The sequence below is a fragment of the Sinohyriopsis cumingii genome, chromosome 11 (assembly GCF_028554795.1).
Source record: "Sinohyriopsis cumingii isolate HCF-2022 chromosome 11, ASM2855479v2, whole genome shotgun sequence".
Lineage (NCBI taxonomy): Eukaryota > Metazoa > Mollusca > Bivalvia > Unionida > Unionidae > Sinohyriopsis > Sinohyriopsis cumingii.
The window spans coordinates 12,708,157-12,728,577 of NC_142971.1; the positions used below are offsets into that span (position 1 = coordinate 12,708,157).

Consider the following 20,421-nt stretch of genomic DNA (forward strand, 5'->3'; position numbering starts at 1 on the left):
GTGGCATTAATGTCATGAGCTCAGCTATAACTTGTTTTGGGGTACGTTCACACCTTGGTGTATACTATGGTCAATCAAAGCGGATCGGCAACAATACAAATGGCGGAACAGGAGCCACGGAAATGGTTCGTGATCGATTTATGTTTCATTCATGTAAAGACAACAACTATTCTGCTGACAATAGTCACATGACTACAAGACTCAAATTTTAAGCCATACTTTTAGTTAGAAAAAAAAAAGAATTCCTTTTGGTTTGACTGTGAAGCATAACCTTTTGACAACCAGCAGTTATATACTTGCGTTTTGATAAAGATATTTTTATTTTTGGAGATTATTCCTTGACCAGTGGCAAATTTCAGGCAGTATTTGCCATGACCCCCCCCCCCATAATTCAATATAATGATAGCAGTTTTCATCGACAGAAAATGTGTATTTATTGTTTTGATGCAGTGTTTTAATTGCAACACTTTTGATACAATGCAGATAGAGCACTAATACTAGTACCTCTATTTCGCGGATAGTGTAATAATACCAGCCAAGGTGTATCAACGGAGCAGCCGTGTGTGAGTCATATCCGGCGCGTTTTCAGCCTATTATCCAAAATAATGAACATGATCTTTACATATATTGAAAGAAATTAGATAGTCATCTTATTTGATAACAGAATTGATGGATATCATTGTAGAATTACGTGTAAAATGTCGCTTACCATCTGTACTCGATATTTTCTGTTGGATCGTCCGCCATATTAGTTCAGCTGATAACTACTTCCGTCTTCAGACTCGTTTTATTTTTGGTGTTACATATAAGGACATTGCTGCCTATTGGAAAACGTAAACAGATCGTAGAAGGGGCGCCTGCAGAATTATTTTCTGGAATGGGGAGTAAACATTTAGTGGTCAGCTATTACGTCTTACGGGATGTAAGCCAAAACATGTGTACAGGCGAAATCGGAGACACACACCACCCCCTTTTTTTGCACCTATCTGCGGGTTATACAGTTAGTATAAAGATACTAATATAATTTTCCTGATATTGGTTTGATAGCTTTATCATTAGCCAAACTTTCTGGAAAAAACACAACTCTTCTTAGGTAGCAGATTTTAACTACAATCGTCTTTTTGTCTTTGACAATTGTTTTATTTGCTCCATTGTACGGTAAAAGTTGAAATTTTAACCTCAACCACGTTGAGGCGACGATTTGTATTTAATGCAGATTCAGTGATGCTGATAGTATGTATGAAATATTATGCGTAACATTGTCGATTAGTCGTTAACTTAAGTTGAGAATTGTATACTGTCGTGCTTTCCATTTAGCTTCGAACTGACCAATAATTAAAATGTTTACATCATTGAGAAGAGAGAGAGAGAGGGGTACGGTATCAACTGTAAGAAAGATGAACTCTCATCATGAAGTCCAGCGGAAAAGAATATATATATATATATATATATATATATATATATATATATATATATATATATATATATATATATATATATATAATAAGTTTTACATTGTAGATGTTAAAGTGAGATATATAAAAATCATTCTGTCAAGCTTACCAACTTCACACGATTCTGAAATTGCATGATTTTGGAATATATTGTGAATAATTAAATGGCAAATACCTTTACAATAATCCCCCCCCCCAAAAAAAAAAAAAATGTGTAAGAATTAAATGTACCAAATTAATGCCAACATTATTTGCAATGAAAGTATTTTATTGAATGTAATGTTTGGTCTAAAATACCAGAATATTACTTACTGTAACTTAAAGACATACTCTTCCTAAACGAATTATTAGTAAGCATGACGTTGGTAGCGAAATCGTATTGAGGCTTGCCGAGTTTCCTTTTAATGAAAAATGTATGCAGCGAGTGGTATATCATTCATACAGCGTACATACTATACATATATTTTATTTATACCACATACAAGTTTTCATGTTATATGGGAGATAAAACTGACGGCCATAAACAGTGCGCTGTAGGGGAGTGAACTCTTCACAACCTCTCGCACATATGTACGCTCAAAAAGTTCTTTAGTGATTCTTAATTTCGTGTACACATCATTCATATTAATTGCTATGTTTCCTTTAGTGTGTGATTTGGATTTTTAACGTAGCTTTAACAATTTTCAGTCATATCGCAACGATGTCTGCAGTGTGGCAGTTTAAAGTGATGTCTAGCACTGGGGCATCATGCTGCAGACATGTAGCATGATGTCCCACCCAGTCACATTATCCTGACACCAGGCCGACCAGTCCTAACACTAACCTCTTAATGCTGAGCGCCAAGCGAGGCAGCTGTTAGTACCATTTTTGTAAGTCTTTGGTAGGACTCGGCCGGGGATCGAACCCACGACCTCCCGCATCTGAATCGGACGCTGTAACCACTAGGCCACCGAAGCGGTTTGAAGACAGGGATTTGAAATGTCATTGGTAACAAGTGGATGTTTTTGACTCGAATCGTAGTGTTGCTATAGATGCAAATGGCCGCCCTGTTACTGTTCATGACAACGAACGCTGCAAATTCAATGTTTTCATGCACATTATTAAAAACAAGTTTGAATGTTAACTTGTGTTTTTATTTAATTAATATTACTAAAGGGAACATATAGCAATTCATATAAATCAAGTGTACACGAAATTAAGATCACATCAGAACTTCTTATTTGAGCGTACATATGTGCAAGGGGTTGTGAAAAGTTCACTCCCCTACAGTGCATATATATATATATATATATATATATATATATATATATATATATATATATATATATATATATATATATATATATATATATATATATATATGTGAGAACAAACACGACTGGCAATGTTCAGTGTTGACTAAAATTATGAGAATATATAATAACTGATTTTCATAATTCCACAAGAATTCGTTGCATTTACTGCAGGTTTAGAAACTATTATCATTCTAGAGTATAAGATTGTGCATTTTTTTTTTTTTTTTTTTTTTTTGCGATTCGTAATGACTTTCCTATGCAGTGAGGGTGGACGGGGCTTTCTGAAAAAATGGAACTTTTTAAAGATACCAAAGACGTTTCTTCCATCATATTTGTTGTCAGGACCCTAATATGACGTTGTAATGAATAACGTTACTAGCACTGTTAAGTAAAAGAAATCATAAATGTAAAATATAAAGAACAAAATAAACCGTGCAATTCTCGGTTTGAGACAATTAGTCTGACTCTACATCCCCGTTTGTTTGTACCCCAATCCGATTTTTAAAAAAAACGAGAATGTTTAATGTGATAAAAGTGCACAGAACTAAGTCAATTGAATCATTGATTTATAATTTCTAACTGACTGTGACCAGAATGGCACTAATGCTGGCATCCCCTACACCATTTTATGCTTAACGGACTTTCCATACTAACACGGCGCCATATTGCGTAAACTAGCCTATGCTAGTTTATTTCCGTCAGACAACATAATGACGTAGTTCATCCTGTTCGGCAACGTTGATAGTTTGTAATTATATCCCTTTGCATATATGAACATAGAGATTAAACCGCTTGTTAAATCCACATGAAAAGCAAATTTGTAGTTGTCTTTATTTTCCTTTGCTTGATTCGACATTGTAAATATCGGAAGCAGACGACTTTTGTATGTACATCTGTAGTCATGATACACCCCTTTGCTGAAAATGGACTTCTCCAGAAACTAGAAATGGATCCGGGCATGTCATTCTATTACACTAAAAATTCCGTTAAGCATGAAACGCGCATAAAATGACGGTGTTAGGGCCACTCTACGCATAGTCAGGTTAGAATCTGTAAATCAATGAAAGAATTGACTAAGTTCCTTGCACTTTTTATCACATTAAAGATTCCATTATTGAAAACGGTAGGGGGGTATAAACAAACGGGTTTGTATTACCTTGAACATCATGATTGAGTCGTGGCCATACAGTTTAAACACTGTTAAAAATAATTTGAGCGCATAAACATAGTAATCAAACTTAAAAAATATAAAAAATAGTTGACTACAAAATTTGTTTTCGTCCCTGGGTGGGCTCGAACCACCAACCTTTCGGTTAACAGCCGAACGCGCTAACCGATTGCGCCACAGAGACGACATACAGACCTATATTCCTTGATTCTCTATAATTTCACTGCTCTGCCTTGCACAAGATGTCGAACCATATTATCGCAGTATTAAAGGGGAAAGGGGACAGTTTTTATGTACGAATTTAATGTCACATGCACCTGCCTAATATAAAAATTCCACAAAAAAATAATACATGAGTGAGGTCAAAAAGGTCTATATATCTGGATAGGTATTATGAAGCACAACATAATCATATCACACACGTCATGATAAGTCTACTAAAGTTCTTTGAATAAAATTGTTATGCACCCCATCCTCTATTGTATACATGCATTTTTCACATGCGAAGGGCATTTTTGACAGCAAGTGGTGCTCACAGCGCAAATGCAAGCCATTTCCCTGGGTGATACTTTTGAAAAAAACATTATCTACTAAACAGCTTGATGCGATTCAGAATAGTTACCATCCAAGCCGTTTTTTGAGATATTCTACTTGCCCTGAAACCATGTGTTTACTGCTATGGGATGCTAGCTATAATTCCTAGCCAACTGCTGGTAAGTCACTGGCTACATACTGTTCAATGACTATGGGAGGTTAACATGCCTCACATTAATTTCAAGAACAGCACAAGCCCGAAACACCTAGTTCACATATATCCATCTCTTTACACAATAATAGTTCAAACACTCAAACAATATACTTAAAGGAGACTAGAAATCAAAATTTTCCTTTTGCGTATGTAATTCTCTACAGATTTTAATTTGACTGCAATGTTTATAAATTAAATATCGTAAGCGGGTAGTGATTATATTGCGTGGAAGATACCACGATTCCGTAAATTGCCGAGTTTTTCCGAGTTTTGATGAGAAAACAGATCACGTGGTACCGTGACGCTATTCTAGCCAGTCCTCGAATACAAACATAAACATTGGCGAGCGAGGTAGACAGGAGATCACATTTGGGTTGCACATTCAAAAGTTAAATCTACAGTCTGATATAATAGTTTATGTACTGTACTGGTAAGTGCTAAAAGAAATTTGTTAGACACAGGCCCCGGGCAGGTGACTTAAATAAACTAAATTCCTGAATGAAATTCCACAAGCCCAGACAGTTCATACCTGTCAACTCTCAATCCGGGAGAAAAACCTCCCGATTTTGGGGGTATTTCCTCATCTACCTCCCGATCTCGTAGTATCTCTCAATTTTGCGCAGCGAAGTCCCGATTATTACATTATGTCTCAATTTTCATTTGTCAGAAGATAAAAACCCAACCCCAAACCATTTTTAAATATGACGTATGCAATCCACAGTCCAAACTGCCACACTGCAGACATCGTAGCGATATGACTGAAAAATTGTTAAAGCTACATTAAAATTTCAAATCACACGCACACACGTCTAAACCCGGCGCTGGACGAAATAATTAATATCATACAACAGTTTTTTTCTTCTTTTTTTTTCTTCTTCAGTAAATAGAACGTGAAGATTAAACATTATTCAAGTAAATTTCAGATTTTTTTAAAACAACTACAACAGTACTATAGTAAAAAAAAAATTTAAAGAATAAAATTGTCACCAATTAGTTTAAATGAATGATCACTTTGAAATTTTCTCTGCAAACAAAATCACATCTCCATTTCCGCCAAAGAAGCTCGGCCAGTTAACACCTGACATTCCTCTACCGTATATGAAAAGTTTAATTACCATGATTAAATTACAAGGAATAAAACAAAATATACCATGCAGTATATGTGGCCCTAAAGAACTAATTCTGAATAAATATTTTATTCAGCAAACAGTGTTACATGCATTAAGACTTAAACATTAGGAAATAAGGTGGGGCATAAAACTTGAGAAAAACAGTTGCCACATGTAGGGTAACTTGTGACTGCAGATTTGAACTGTTAAAATGAAGTCCATGGAATCGTAAGTAACAACAAAATAGGCATGGTTTATTTGGTAATCAATTGCTGGTGCTTACACATACACACACTGTCGAACATGGTTTCTTTTGAAGTATGTCCGAAGGGCAGTCCTTTTCACAAGATCAATGCAAAGATAAGGATTATGTTCATTAGTCACACTGGCTTTATTGTTTGCGTACTTAAATCAAAACTTGAGCTATTTTGCAATTTAGCCAGAACTGACCAGAATATGCAAAAGGGGCTTGTCAAGGGGTAATAATAAGGCGTATCACAGGGAGAAAAGGCACGTCAAATGGGCGGTCGCACATTGGGGCAAGGGGAGTGGGGGTCAATAGCCCCCCCCCCCCCGTTCTATTGTCAGACAGTTAATGTGAAACTTTGACCTCTTATTTTTTAATCGCTGCTTTTTAAACTGCCCAAGGAATAGTTTTATATCAGTTCCAATTACTACAGATTACTGTTTATGCATACTACATGTATATAATGCATTTTTTAAAAATTTTTTAATTGTTATAAGAGTACTGAAAATTGTGTTTTCTCGAAACACGACAGGTTTAGAATCTTATTTTTAGCAAAGCTTCCATTTGATTAAAATCAAATCTAAATTTCACCTAGGACAGTGGTGATTTGATTTAGATTGTCCCGTGTTAAGGCATGTATGTCAACATCTTGAAAATACATTTACTCATTTCACCAGCGCGATCAAAGTTTCCTCAGGCAAACAATTTTTGTTTCGACAAGCCTGACGGGCACCTCACTTTGAATACAGGATGGGCCGGTACTAAAACCAGAAGGGGCCCAGGGTGTCGGGCTATCAGATTTGTTTTTAGCACTGCTGTTTTAGATAAAAGATATGTGGATTGATTGTTGCATTTTGTGGTCACTTACTCGTCCTTCTGCCTATTTTCGTATCTCACACGTTTCCCAGGATTTAAAATGTACAAAGGTATGTCTGGAACAGCGCCAACTTTTAGTCTAGGCCTAGCATTTGCGTATCTTTGAGCTGCTATTTTTTCATGATCCCTCTCGTAACATTCCTTTGAGAAATGTAACGAGCACATAGTGCTGTATGGTGTTGCTTTGAAATCGACTTGTTTGTAATAATGGACCCATTCTTTCATTATGCCTTTATCTTTCGGAAAAGAAAAAAAAAATATGTCCACAGGCTTTTCTTAATGTTCTAATACACCCGTAAGCAACGCAAAATGGTCTTGTCTTTTACTCTGGCAACTTCCACTTGGGCTGCTGGAGTCGCTACTATGATGTCACATCCCGAAAGTAACCGAATAGGCGCGGAAATTTTGCATACGAGGTCACGGAAATTCAGCTCCTAGAAGATAAGCCAATATTTAAATATTGGCATTACGGTCGCAGATGATACTTCAGAATAAGGTTTTCTGCTATAGTACTTTTATTATTATTCTATATTTCCATTGGTTTCTGGTCTCCTTTAAGAAATTTGCCAGGGGCCAATATGAGAAACTGGCCCCTGCCAGCTAATGAAAATCGAATCGCTAATACAATACAATAATTTATTTGATCATAAAACTTGCCATGCTTGTTTATTGATCCTTTATTTCTAATTCCGGATTCATGAAATATTGTAAATTATGCTATAAACAACATCCAATGGAACATACTGTGTCCACTTCCGTATAAAACGAGATTTTCGTATTCTTGCGACAAATAATGTAATTGCAGTACGGTGGCTCAAAATGGGTAAGAAATAAACACCATGTCAGTAGTTACACAAAGTATCGACCTAAGTATCGGAACACTTAACAATACCAATTTTAAAATACGAAATATAAAATGTTTACAATCATTATAAGTCTTTACAAGTGGATATCCAGTCTCAGAAGAGGTAATGCGAACAGCTGAAATGACTCAACACCAGAATTTTAACTATAAGGAATCCAACACATTTCAAAGCCAGAGAGTGGGGGGCTGGAAGCTAAAAAAAACAAGCTGCACACACACACACACACACGTACAGTCACTTGAAATTTTACCATCATTTTATTCTATCACACGTTGACACGTTTATTAGGAATTATGCACACTATGAGTAAACAGACATATAGACTTTTGCTTTTGTGCCCTTTCAAGGAAAGTCATTACCCTTTTGATATTTTGTAAACCCCCACCCCCTCCCCCAACACTTGACATGATCCGGCCCTGCATATTTTCTAACTTACAATCATCAGCTGTTTGAAATTAATAATCTGGCCACTTTGGAGTCTTTTAGACGATTGCTTTCAGATTTGTCAAAAGGCATCCGCTTTTCTTTTTTTATTTTGTTTCATTTTTTAAAAAAAATTAAGCAACAATCTTTGCAAACTCGCTTTTTCATTTTGGTGTATGGTTGAGGGAGTTATTTGCCCACTTTTATGGATATGCTATTAAAAGAAGAGATTCTGTAATTTTTTTTTTTTTTAAAGACATATATGTTGTTTTCTTGGTTCATCACAATTCCATTTTCACTCCTTCAGTTCCCTATTTGTTAAAACAGTTAATTAGATAGTACGTATTCATTACAGGTTTCTAGCAATGTAGCAATTAATATGAATTACTGGTATAATTTCATTATATATTTTGGCATATCATCATTTTTATCAGTATACTGAGCTATACGTGGAACAGGAAAACAAGAGTAAAGAAATAATACTAAGAAGAGGAAACGATTAGCTACCCGCCAAGCCGTGAACAAAGGAAGTGCACATAACAAAGGAACACTCGAACAAAGGAACGATAGGAACACGTAACAGAAAACAAAGGAACAAAGGAGAGACCTGGAGCGGAGGAGTAGACTGGGCGTTAGGACAAAAACAAAAGATAAGTCTTCATTCAATGCTAGACGCAATTAAAGTAGAAGAATGCAAACTAGGTCCAAACAAATGGCTCTATTCAATCCAAACACGCAAACACACAAACCACCAAACAACCCTATCAACAAATCAGTAAAAATAATGGATATATCACAACTCCAAACAGCACCAATAAAACATGTAAAACAAGCAAGATTAACGCAAGTCGTATCAACCACAGCAAACTCCAATTCAACCAACATTACACTGGGACCCCAAATTCTGGTCACAAACACAGACCAAACAAATCACAAACCAGCAGACATAACTAATATATCACCCCCACCAAGAGAAGCTACTAGAAATAAAAAACTACACTCCAGGGAACAATATAAATACAATGCCAATGCTATCGCCAATCCTCTTCAAGGAAGCGGAAAAACCACACACAAATGAAGATAAAGACACCACTATTCCAAACCGAACAAATGAATTTGACAGTAACCTACTTACCTTAAACTCCCCACAATTAGACTACATAACCATAACCAGCACCACAAAATTCACCAAAAATGAAATAACCAATCCTAGAAACATGCAAACAAACCAACAACAGGAAATTAAGCAAAAAACAATAAATCAAAACATTAGGAAAGAAACAATACACTCAAGCCAAACTCCTGGACCATCTGGGATAATAATACCAAAGGAACCACCAATCTATGGGAACAAATCCAATGAATTAGACACTACCAAACTACCCAGCAGCATCACTAATAAGGTCATCTACAGATGGGTCTTCATCAATATCGGTGATAAAATCAATAATATCATTACCATCTTCTTCCAACAGTTTTGCGTTTTCATTAAAATCGTTAAGTACATCGTAACATCTCTGATCATCAACTGACGGAGCCACTAAACATAACTTATCCCATTTGAGCCATCTCATTATCAAATTAAGTAATAATTGCGTTTTACCAGACCCAGATGGACCTATTATTATCATTCTGATAGAATTTGGTAATGCTGAAACAGGTTTTACTTACTCTTGTTTTCGTTTCGCTGAGAAATCAATGACATCCATGTTGTACAAATGTAATAAATAATATGGATCTAGATTGTATTCGATGTCGAGCGTCACCCCCACAAGTGGATTAACCGCAATAATAACGAAAAATGAAAGATCTGCGCTTACAGGTAAATGTGTAAAATGTGGTACAAGTAAATATAAATGTATTTCTAATAATAAAATTGGTGGTGATATCGTTACTTCATTAAGGAAAATTACCAGGAACTCCATGGGCTAAATACCCAGGAGAAAAACATCTTCCTGGATATAATTATTGTGGTCCTGGAACCCGATTTGATATCCGTCTTGAGCGAGATCAACCAAGACCTGGACAGTATCCAATAAATGTTATTGATCAATCATGTCACACTCATGATGTACCTTATAAAAGTAAAGATCTGCAACAACGACATATTGCAGATGTGGAGTTGATTCACTCGTTAAATTCCATAAAAAGTAAATCTTTCAGATAATTATTAGCTAATTGGTTGGTAAGACCTGCCATGAAAGATAAGATATTATTCGGAGCCGGTAATTAATCAACCGATTATTATAAAAAATAATGAAATCGATTTATTATAGCCAAGAGGATATTGGAAAGGCAGAGCAGCAATTAGTAAACTCGCTGATGCAGCAAATGTTACACGTTCTGTTGCTGCAAAATGGTTAGCACGACAGGCAATATGGCAAATTTATCTACCACCACCTAAAAATAAATTCTGCTTGCACATTTCGATGTCAGCATTCCTAATGAAGTTCATCAAGCAGATATTTTATTTTTACCACATGATACTATTAAAATTGGAACACGTTAATCACGTACATACAAATACGCGTTAACTGTCGTTGATGATGCAAGTAGATATGAGGAAGCAGAACCGTTATAAATTAAAAAAGCAACTGAAGTTTCTTCTGCTTTTGAACCAATTTATCAACGAGGACCCTTGCGATGTCCACAACTATTACAATTTGATCATGGCAAGGAGTTTCTAGGTGCAGTATGATCTCTGAACGAAAACTTAACTTCAAAATCAGACGAGGACATCCCGCAATTCATCGTGATCAGGCAATTGTTGAACGATTTAATTGAATATCTGCTGAGCGGTTATCTGGATATCAATATGCGAAGAAAATAATTCAGAAAGATGCAAGATCTCGCGAATGGGTTGCAAGATTACCAAGTGTGATAGCTGCGTTAAATAACGAAATCACTCGAACAACTTCCATGAAGCCCGTTAATGCGATTACAAAAAAAAAAATAAAAAAAATACCAATACAACGACATGAATTTTCAAAACAGCCAGCATTAGGTAATGTAACTGTCAAGTATTTATATGAACCCGGTGAACTAGAAGGTGGTAAAAAAAGAGCGACTGATCCTATTTGGAGTATTACGACACATACAATTTCTAGCGTAGTAAGATCTTCGGGTAGACAAGCAATGAACAGATAGATTCAACTGCTCCTCAACGTGGATTTGTACGTGAACAGTTACAAGTAATTCCTGAAGATACACAATTACCACTGCATTCACTTTTGTAAACTAGCACCATTACGTCGATTACATTCAAGACAGGTCAGCATTACATTTTCGCGTGTATGACCAAAACTATTATTAAATCTGTCTTCGGTAAATTGTCTTGGATTATTATTGAATACTGCCACAACATTACTGATTTACAGCTCGCACAATGATTATTCTGTTGTTGTTTTAATGTCATCATAAATTCAGCATCGAGATCAAAGTCGCGCTTATGTTTTTTTTTTTGGTCACATTGTTTATTACTAACTAAATTTGTTCTTCCTATATAATTATCAATAACATTGCTATTACCTGCAGTTTCTGTAAAGTCTATAATAACCCTCCGCAGATATTTTTCTGACTAGAGACACCGCGAGATAAACTAAGTAGGACCATTCGATACGATCATCGACGATCTAAACATTTGTATCGGAGATGGTTAAACCTTGTGATTAATAAATTGTCATTGCGTATCCTAGCGTCCATGGAGTTTTGTCCATAGATAATGCACTCTCAACAACATTGACAGGAACTAAAACAATATCATTTAATATAAGATTTTGTTTTTCTGACGATCCTGGTATATCGATATTCTGTCGTCGTGTATCTGTTGGTCGATGACATCATACTACGGGTATATTTGAAAACATTTCTATATGCAACATAGATAATTGTCGTTGAAGTGAATCACGAACTATCTTTCTACTTGCAACTAACAAATCTTTTGGTCTCCATACATTCCAAAAATTATTAATATGAGATTCTGAACTTATCTCACACATTATTTCACACTGAATATTATTATTACAGCAGTATTTTTTGTCAATAAACAATCAAGAAATATTTTTAACATTTCTAATGAAACAGTGTATATTTCATCCCAAATAATAATTCTTGGAATATATTTCTTGCCCATTCGTTCCTGGGTCCATTTATCTCCCTTCCATCGAAAGAAGTTATGATAAGTACATGATTTAATATTTCTTTCTTTCATTTCTCTTGCGAGTCTGTGTGTAGGTGTTAATACAGCTATTTCTGAACAACTGTTCAAGAATAATTCGATCACACGAGATGTTTTACCACAACATCCAGGCCCATTGAGATGAACTGTTTTGTGTCTAGCTACAGGATCAAATACAGATGGTGCTGATGACAATTTTAATATTGGATTTTTAAAAAATAAATATCCTTAATTTCAACGTTATCGGATTCAGAATAATTAGGTATATTTTCTGGTTTTATTCTCCATTCACCCCATGATGCATTAGTGCCGATATATAGTCGTTCTAGCAAATATGTATTTCTTTTATTGCTATAAAATGAATCCGTAGCGTAACTGCGGTGACTCATCATCAATATAACTCACAATTGTACGTAATTTAGTTCCGTTTAATAAATTAAAATTACTTCGATTTATAAATGTATTTCTATTCATTATATCAGCAATTATAAAATCGAGTTCAACATCGTCTATAATGAATATTGTGCAATGTCGTTCATGATCATGGTCCTCCTTTCGCGAATTTACCGATTATTTTTCTGCCACGATCTTTTGCGATATTAGTATCAAAGTCAGTTATATCAGGATTTTCATCATCAGAATATTTTTTTTGCTGTGGTAACGAAACTTCTTTCTGCGGACGATATGATATAATTGCTTCACTTACTGTTAACAATAATATTATTTTTTACATCTAGCATATAAAGTAATAATACTGCTGCGCCCACATTTATTTCTGAAAAATGTTTGCTAAACCAGGCATCAAATCGGATGAAGATTTTTCAGCAAACTTAAATAACTCAATACAAGCAAATCCAGTCAAATCAAAATCTGGTAATGGTCCGTTTATCGATACTCTGGTCATCTCGTGTGTGGGATGTCCAAATCGCTCAAAATACTTACAACACTCCCCCATACCAAGAAAACTTCATGGATGACATGCAACCATATCAACTGAAATAACATCCCTATGATCGTATTTAGTATTCCATAATCCACCGTGTCCGTATTCTACACAAATCGATATTATATCATTCAGAAAATCAAACCTAGTAGGCTTCCACGAATTTTTCTGTCTAGCAAAATGAGCTGCAACTGATGGAATCGTAAAACAATTACTGAGTAACTTTTCATGTATGATATCGTCATGGGTACATTTTGACGCAAGATTTTTTATTTTTGTATGAAGAAATTATGTTCGATAAATCTCACCATTAAGTCTTTCAAACTGATCAAATCTTCTTTTTTTTCGATGCAGATACGTCTATCAGGCCTTATCAGATCACTATCATCTTCAGAGCTTTGAAACAGCCACACCGATACAGGATCACTTTTACTAATCTCATAAATAAAATGAAATATATCGCCGTTATAAAATTTAAAAATTCGATTTCGTGGAAATATTTTTACTGCATTAGTACACGCATGCGCATTATGATCAATAATTTCAATCGATGCTCCTTTCGATTTATGCTTTGATTCGTATAAAATCTCTTCAGTTATCGTTCTTACTTTTATTGGAAATTTCAATTTCTTTCCTAGTTCAGCAACATCGTTTATCATAGCTCTTTTATCCTTGACTGATTCAGCCCATTTGTTGTTTGTTTTTTTTTTTATTTCACGTCGCTGATCCATTAAACCGTCACTTTGCCGAAATTCAAAATTAAAATGAATTAATATAAAAGTAAAGTTTTGATCCAATTATCATCTGGATCACCATACAACTGGGGACGATTTGACAATAACTGGTTATCCCTACACGAAAACTATATATATATAGCACACATACAATATAACATATACTCATATAGCACACATATAATATAGCATATACTCATATAGCACACACGGGATATAGGCGACCTTTAGCCAAGGTCTACTTGGAATCTAGGGAAGGGATTTCGAGTTAGGTGATAGAAACCAACTTGGAAGAACAACCCTTTAGATAACACTAGAGATTTAAAAAAAATACCCCGTCAAAAATTTAATCTAAACAAATTTTTGATCGAAATTCTATCTTAAAATAAAACAAACATATATGTGGGGGCAACACTTACACATAAAACACCTTTTACTTTTATTTTTTTGGATAAGTGGGAGGGAGATCTGTCTGGTACCCCCCCCCCAAAGAAAGATAAATCCACATCTTTGCAAAAATCACGTAAATTCAAAGAGTCAGTTAGTATTTCAACCCTGACTGTGTCAAAGCAGACATATATCTCCAATTATTTTATACAGTGCGTTTAGAAACAAAAAATAAATCCACGCTGTAATTTTACTTAGTACTGCATAATAATCATCTATAGTAATCCTGCATAAGTAACTTTATAGTCATTTTTGAAACATATATCAACAAGATTGGAACGTAACTAAATGCTAGAGCGTTGGATACTCATATTCGAGGTCCGGCGATCAAACTTCTTGGCGGACATCTGTCGACTGTGGCGATATTTCGCAATTTTCACATTAAAAAAGTGGGTTCCACCCCAAAGCTCGAACTTAAACAGGAAAAAATAATAAATACACCCTCCCCACCATGTCACCACGTGGTGAGTGATCTTTTGCACTCTCCCGGGTTGATTATTGTGTGTGTGTGTGTGTGTGTGTGTGTGTGTGTGCAAAAATCTGTTGATCTGTTGAATGTAAAGAAGGCCCCGTATATGTATTATGCCGTCCTTAGAATTAAGATTATATGTAATGTACCGTCCTTAGAATTAAAATTATATGTAATGTACCGTCCTTAGAATTAAGATTATATACATTGACACTGTGTTGTATTCCTCACTGAACCATTATGATGGCACTATGTGGTATTCCTGACTGAACTATTGTCATGACTGAACCATTATCATGGCTTTATGTTGTATTCCTGACTAAACCATTATCATGACACTAAGTGGTATTCCTGATTGAACCTTAGAATTAAGATTGTATGTACGCTGTAACTGTAAAGAGCTTAAATCAATGCTGTAAATATTCAACTATATGTGTTGTGCATCCTTAGAATTAAGAGTGTATGTACGCTGTAAATAGTTTAATACATTGCTGTAAATATGCTACTATAATTAAGATTGTGTTGTGCAGTCCTTAGAACTAAGATTGCATACAATATAATATATAATAATAATATGTAATAATACAATAAATATGTAAATATTTTTTAGTTTAAATATATAAATTATACAATGAATTATGAAAATATTAATGATATTATTTCTGAAATTAAAAAATTTAAAAAGACCGCATAAAATTCAACTTGATCCAGGAAAAATTATTTGTGATTTTGAATCATGGCGAAAACGTAAATTTGTAGACAAATACAGATTCATAAACTCATCCAACAAGCTATGTTCCAATATTTGGCTGCTGTGAAACATACGGAAGTTAAAAGATTTGTATCTCAAGCGTGATTGAAAAAATTAGATCAGGATTAGCTGACGAATAAGAAAGGAAAAAGATTATTAACATGCGCGAGAGGCAGTTAAAAAGTTTATGTGAGATCGTGAAAACGAAAATAGTAAAGAGGATATTGCAAGTAGTGACGTAAGTGAAAATAGTAAGGAGTATTTTGAAAGTGAAAATATTAACAACGTCACTTATGAAAGTTACGGCAGTGTCGTGGTTAATTATCATCTGACTTTTATTCTACCTTAGAAATAAAACGAAATTATATTACAAATATATTTGTTTATGAAATTATTATTGTACAATTTGTTTCCGATAATTTGAATACACTCACGAAATCGTTAAGATCTTACGTAAAGATTTATATTTAAAGTTTTATTTCTTAAATCAATTAGGTGTCCGGATTGGTGAGTAAGCTTGAAATGCACTTGATAATAACGAACTATGGCAACGTAGATAAACAGGATTATTAGGCTCTTGCACAATTAAATATACAGGAGGTACTTGCGGTGTAAATGTGAATAAAATATATCCTTGTTGAGCTATTTTGAGCTATTTTTGATTCTCTTTTTGTTTAGTTCTACGCTGGAATTCATCATTGACTAGTTCGATTTGATAATTACCTGCTGTAATTCGACAACCTGCCAATCGGAAGTTTCATCATTTTTGTATTTTATTTTGCAAACACAAGCAATTATTTGCTGTTAATCCGCCAAATGATTTTGATCTGATATTTGGCCAACTATAATACACTCGTAATTGAGCAAGTGCGATGTCCTTTGCACTAAATGCAGTTGGAAAGTTATCCCTAAATTCCAAATTAGTTGGGCTCACTGATATCATCGTTGTTTTTGACTGAGTTGTATTAACGACAATCTGTTATAGTAATTCGTTCGGATTTTTATATGTGTATTAATTGTTGTAGAAGCTGCAATCAAAAAGCTTTAACTAAAGCAGGATAATTAAGTTATCAGTACATCTGGTACCATGAAAGACATCATGTTGACATTAGAGAGCCCATATTAATAAAAAAATAATAGAAAGTGGTGTTACTAATTTCTACAATTTGCTAGCTACATTGTTGATATAATAGGCAGTGAAACTTTATTGGGATGCAATCACCCGTCCTAAATATTTATCAGATAAAACAAGTACGCTCAAGAAATTTGTAGGATGATTAGCAGTCTGTTATGTATATTTGTTTTAATTATATCTGATCTCATATATATTTATTTCAATTTAATTGTTTGTTTGTCAGTTTTAATTATTTTAATTGTTTTATTTATATGCTATTGTAATGTAAATTTATTCATATGATACTTTTTTCCAGAAAATAGTTTGACCTTGACTGTTCGTTTTGGTAAATACCCGGTGTTGCCTAGATCCTGACCTTGATTCATAATTGGCAGCAACCACGTAAATAAATTCTATTTTTATTTGAAAATGATTGGTTGTTGTCGAGGTCATGACGGGACTACTGCTTTAAGATGTAAACAATTTTTGAAATTTTATTTCTTAGAGTAAATTTCTTTCGTCAGGGCCACATTGGGTGTACGTGATCTTTAGCAAGTAAATAATTTCGACGAGGTACTGGAACATGATCAAGTGATCCCCTTTTTGCGTTTTAGAATACGATATAACCTTTGTTTTGGAGAGATATTCTCATTAGTTGGGTTTTTTCTTTACAATGGAAGATGTATGTTGTGCTGTTTGGAGTTATTTCACATTACTTGGATTCGAAAGGATTAATTCTTTTTTCCCCTTAGAAAACACGTGTGCTCATGTGAAATTCTTGAACAAAGACAACTCTTATAAAATTTCATTCGGATTACCAAACCGGAGTGATGTTTCTTGTTTCTACAAGAAACTGTGGGCTTCAACACTACAGGTTACAGCATACGTCATCGTCTTCTATCCTGGATTCGTCATCTGAAGTCGAACTAGAAATCAGAAAAACATTTTGCTTTTAGGACTTCTACAATTTTATTCGTGGATTATTCTAGGATTATTTTTGGATTTGATTCTTAAAACAGTAAGTTCGTATTTTTTAATTTTTACAGAATTTTTGCAGGGAAATAAATTATTATATTTTTCTAAGCTTGATGTTTTCACTTTTTTGTGTTGCTGTTTATTCGAGCCTAAACACGTAACATAAGATTTGGGTAGCTCGTCCTAAGGATAATTTTGAATTTTGGCTCCAATATTTCAGAAAATTTTGTTTTTGAAATTTGCATTCCCCATGTTTTTGATATTTTTAGTGAAATCAATTGGATCTTTTCCAAAAAGATGACTTGATTCAACTTGCCAGAAAATACGATCTTTATGAGGTAAAGGCTTCCTTAACGAAACAGGAAATAAGAAATATTTTGGTTCAGTATTTGGTAGAAAAGAATGTTTTGGACAAAAGTGCACTGGTTTCGATCAGTAAGTCTGTATCAGACTTTGACATAAAAGTGATGGATTTAGATGTCAAATACAACATGGAACATATTATTAAGGACGCTCATAAAGAATCTTTTGTGAATAAGACTTGGACTCAAAAGTCTTCTGTCAGAGAAGTATTTCAGTCTAATACAAGCCCTTCTACAACTCAGACTGGCGCAACTTCTGAAAATCAAACTTCAAAGAAGCTTGATTCAAGATCTTTCTCTTCCTACGTGTAACTCTTGCAAAAAAATAGGACACGTTGTTTCTGATTGTTACAACGTGAAAAATAGGCATCAGAATTAAGACAGACCTATTCTAAATGCTCTTATTTCTAGGAGGTCAAGGTCACGGTCATGTAATAAACCCCAGTCTGATTTTGTTATGGAAAAGTATGAACCATTCATATCAAAGGGTTCTATATCAATCTTGGTTGATTCGGCCAAGCCTATATTATCCCTATTAAAATTTTAAGGGAGAAAACAGCTTTTCAAAGTCTTTTATTGTCAGGTACTTTGCCTTTTTCTGAGACGTCTTCTACTAACGAAAGTGTTCTTATTCAGGGAGTAGAGTGTGGCTTTGTTAATGTTCCTCCCCATTGTGTAAATTTGTCATCAGACTTAGTCTCAAGACCCGTAACCGTCGGAAACATCTCTGTTTTACCCGTTGAGGACATTCATTTATTACTAGGCAACAACCTAGCTGGAGACAAGGTTGTGGTTAATCCACTTGTAACTGACAAGCCTAGCTTGGGTCAGAAAGTCGATCCAATTGACCCAAAAAATTCCCTGATTTATTCCCAGCTTGTGCAATTACCAGAGCTATGGAAAAGAAATCTCTTGAGAATGATGTTGATACGGAAAGTATTCCTTTAGCTGACACATGTATTGTTCAGGCTTTGGATGAGGTTACTTTCACTCCTTGTTTGGATCAATCAGAAGGTATTGATCACAGTGATCCTCTTTTATTCTATTCTCTTTATTCTAATCAGGGTGATAAACGACAATCACTTGTCGTCGAACATGAAAAAATCCTGAGATCTCCTGTTTGTTTCAAAGGGCCATTAGTGAAAATGAAGCTACTGATGTTCCTGTCTGTTATTTCATTAAAAATGGAATTCATGTGAGGGAATGGAGACCTCCCGATGTACCTGCTGATGACGAATGATCTGTGAAATATCAAATTGTAGTTCCAAAAACTTACAGACAGGAAATACTTAATCTGGCTCATGAAACTCCATTGTCTGGTCAGTTAAGGACCAATAAAACTTATCACAAGATCTTAAATCACTTCTATTGGCCAAAAATCAAAAGTGATGCTAGTTGATATTGTAGATCTTGTGATACCTGTCAAATGGTAGGAAAACCCAATCAGAAAATACGTAAGGCTCATCTACAACCCATTATAGAATTTGACGAACCATTTAGTAGAATTATGGTAGATTGTGTCGGTCCCTTACCTAAGACCAAGTCAGATAACCAATACCTGCTGACCATTATATGTGCGTCAAGAAGGTTTCCAGAGTCAATTTCTTTGAAGAATATTACAACTTTGATAAGTTTTTAATCAATTTGGCCTTTTCAAATCTATCCAATCGGGTCAAGGGTTAAATTTTAGGTCTGGAACTTTCCAGCCTATTAAGACTAAATTTGGCATTCAGCAATTCAAGCCAAAAGTGAAATTACGGTTTGACAGAACGTCAGTGGAGATAACTTTTGAGTCTGTCTCTCTTGCTCATTCTTCAATTTTTTTCAGATTAGATATTACGGCTCTTACAAGGTTAAGAAGAAAATGAATGAGTTAAATTATAATATTAATGCTCCTGGGATCTAAATAAGTTATAGGAGTACCATTATATTGAAAGAAATAGCCAGGTTAAACATGCAATTAATTTAGTTGTACCCATACAACTCATTGAAGATTTAAGTTAAGGAATATCACCGGATTCTACTGATATTGGAGTGACAAATCTTCGGAATTCAGAAATTGTAAAAAGATCTGGACCAGAAACTTTCACATTTGCAAGAGCAAGAAAGAAATGAACTTAAACAGTTATTATTGGAATATGAGCACTTATTTCAATATGTTCCTACAAGAACCAACATAATTTTCCATGACGTTGAAATTGTAAATTCCAAACCTGTCAAACAACACCCGTACAGGACGAATCCTCTCAAACAGGAATACTTA

General features: G+C 34.6%; 1 non-coding gene across 1 annotated transcript; it reads right to left on the bottom strand.

Moving 5' to 3' along the window:
* Positions 1–4,027: 4,027 nt before the first annotated feature.
* On the bottom strand, positions 4,028–4,101 carry Trnan-guu (transfer RNA asparagine (anticodon GUU)). The gene has a single exon. It is a non-coding gene; the product is annotated as a tRNA-Asn (tRNA).
* Positions 4,102–20,421: the final 16,320 nt, after the last annotated feature.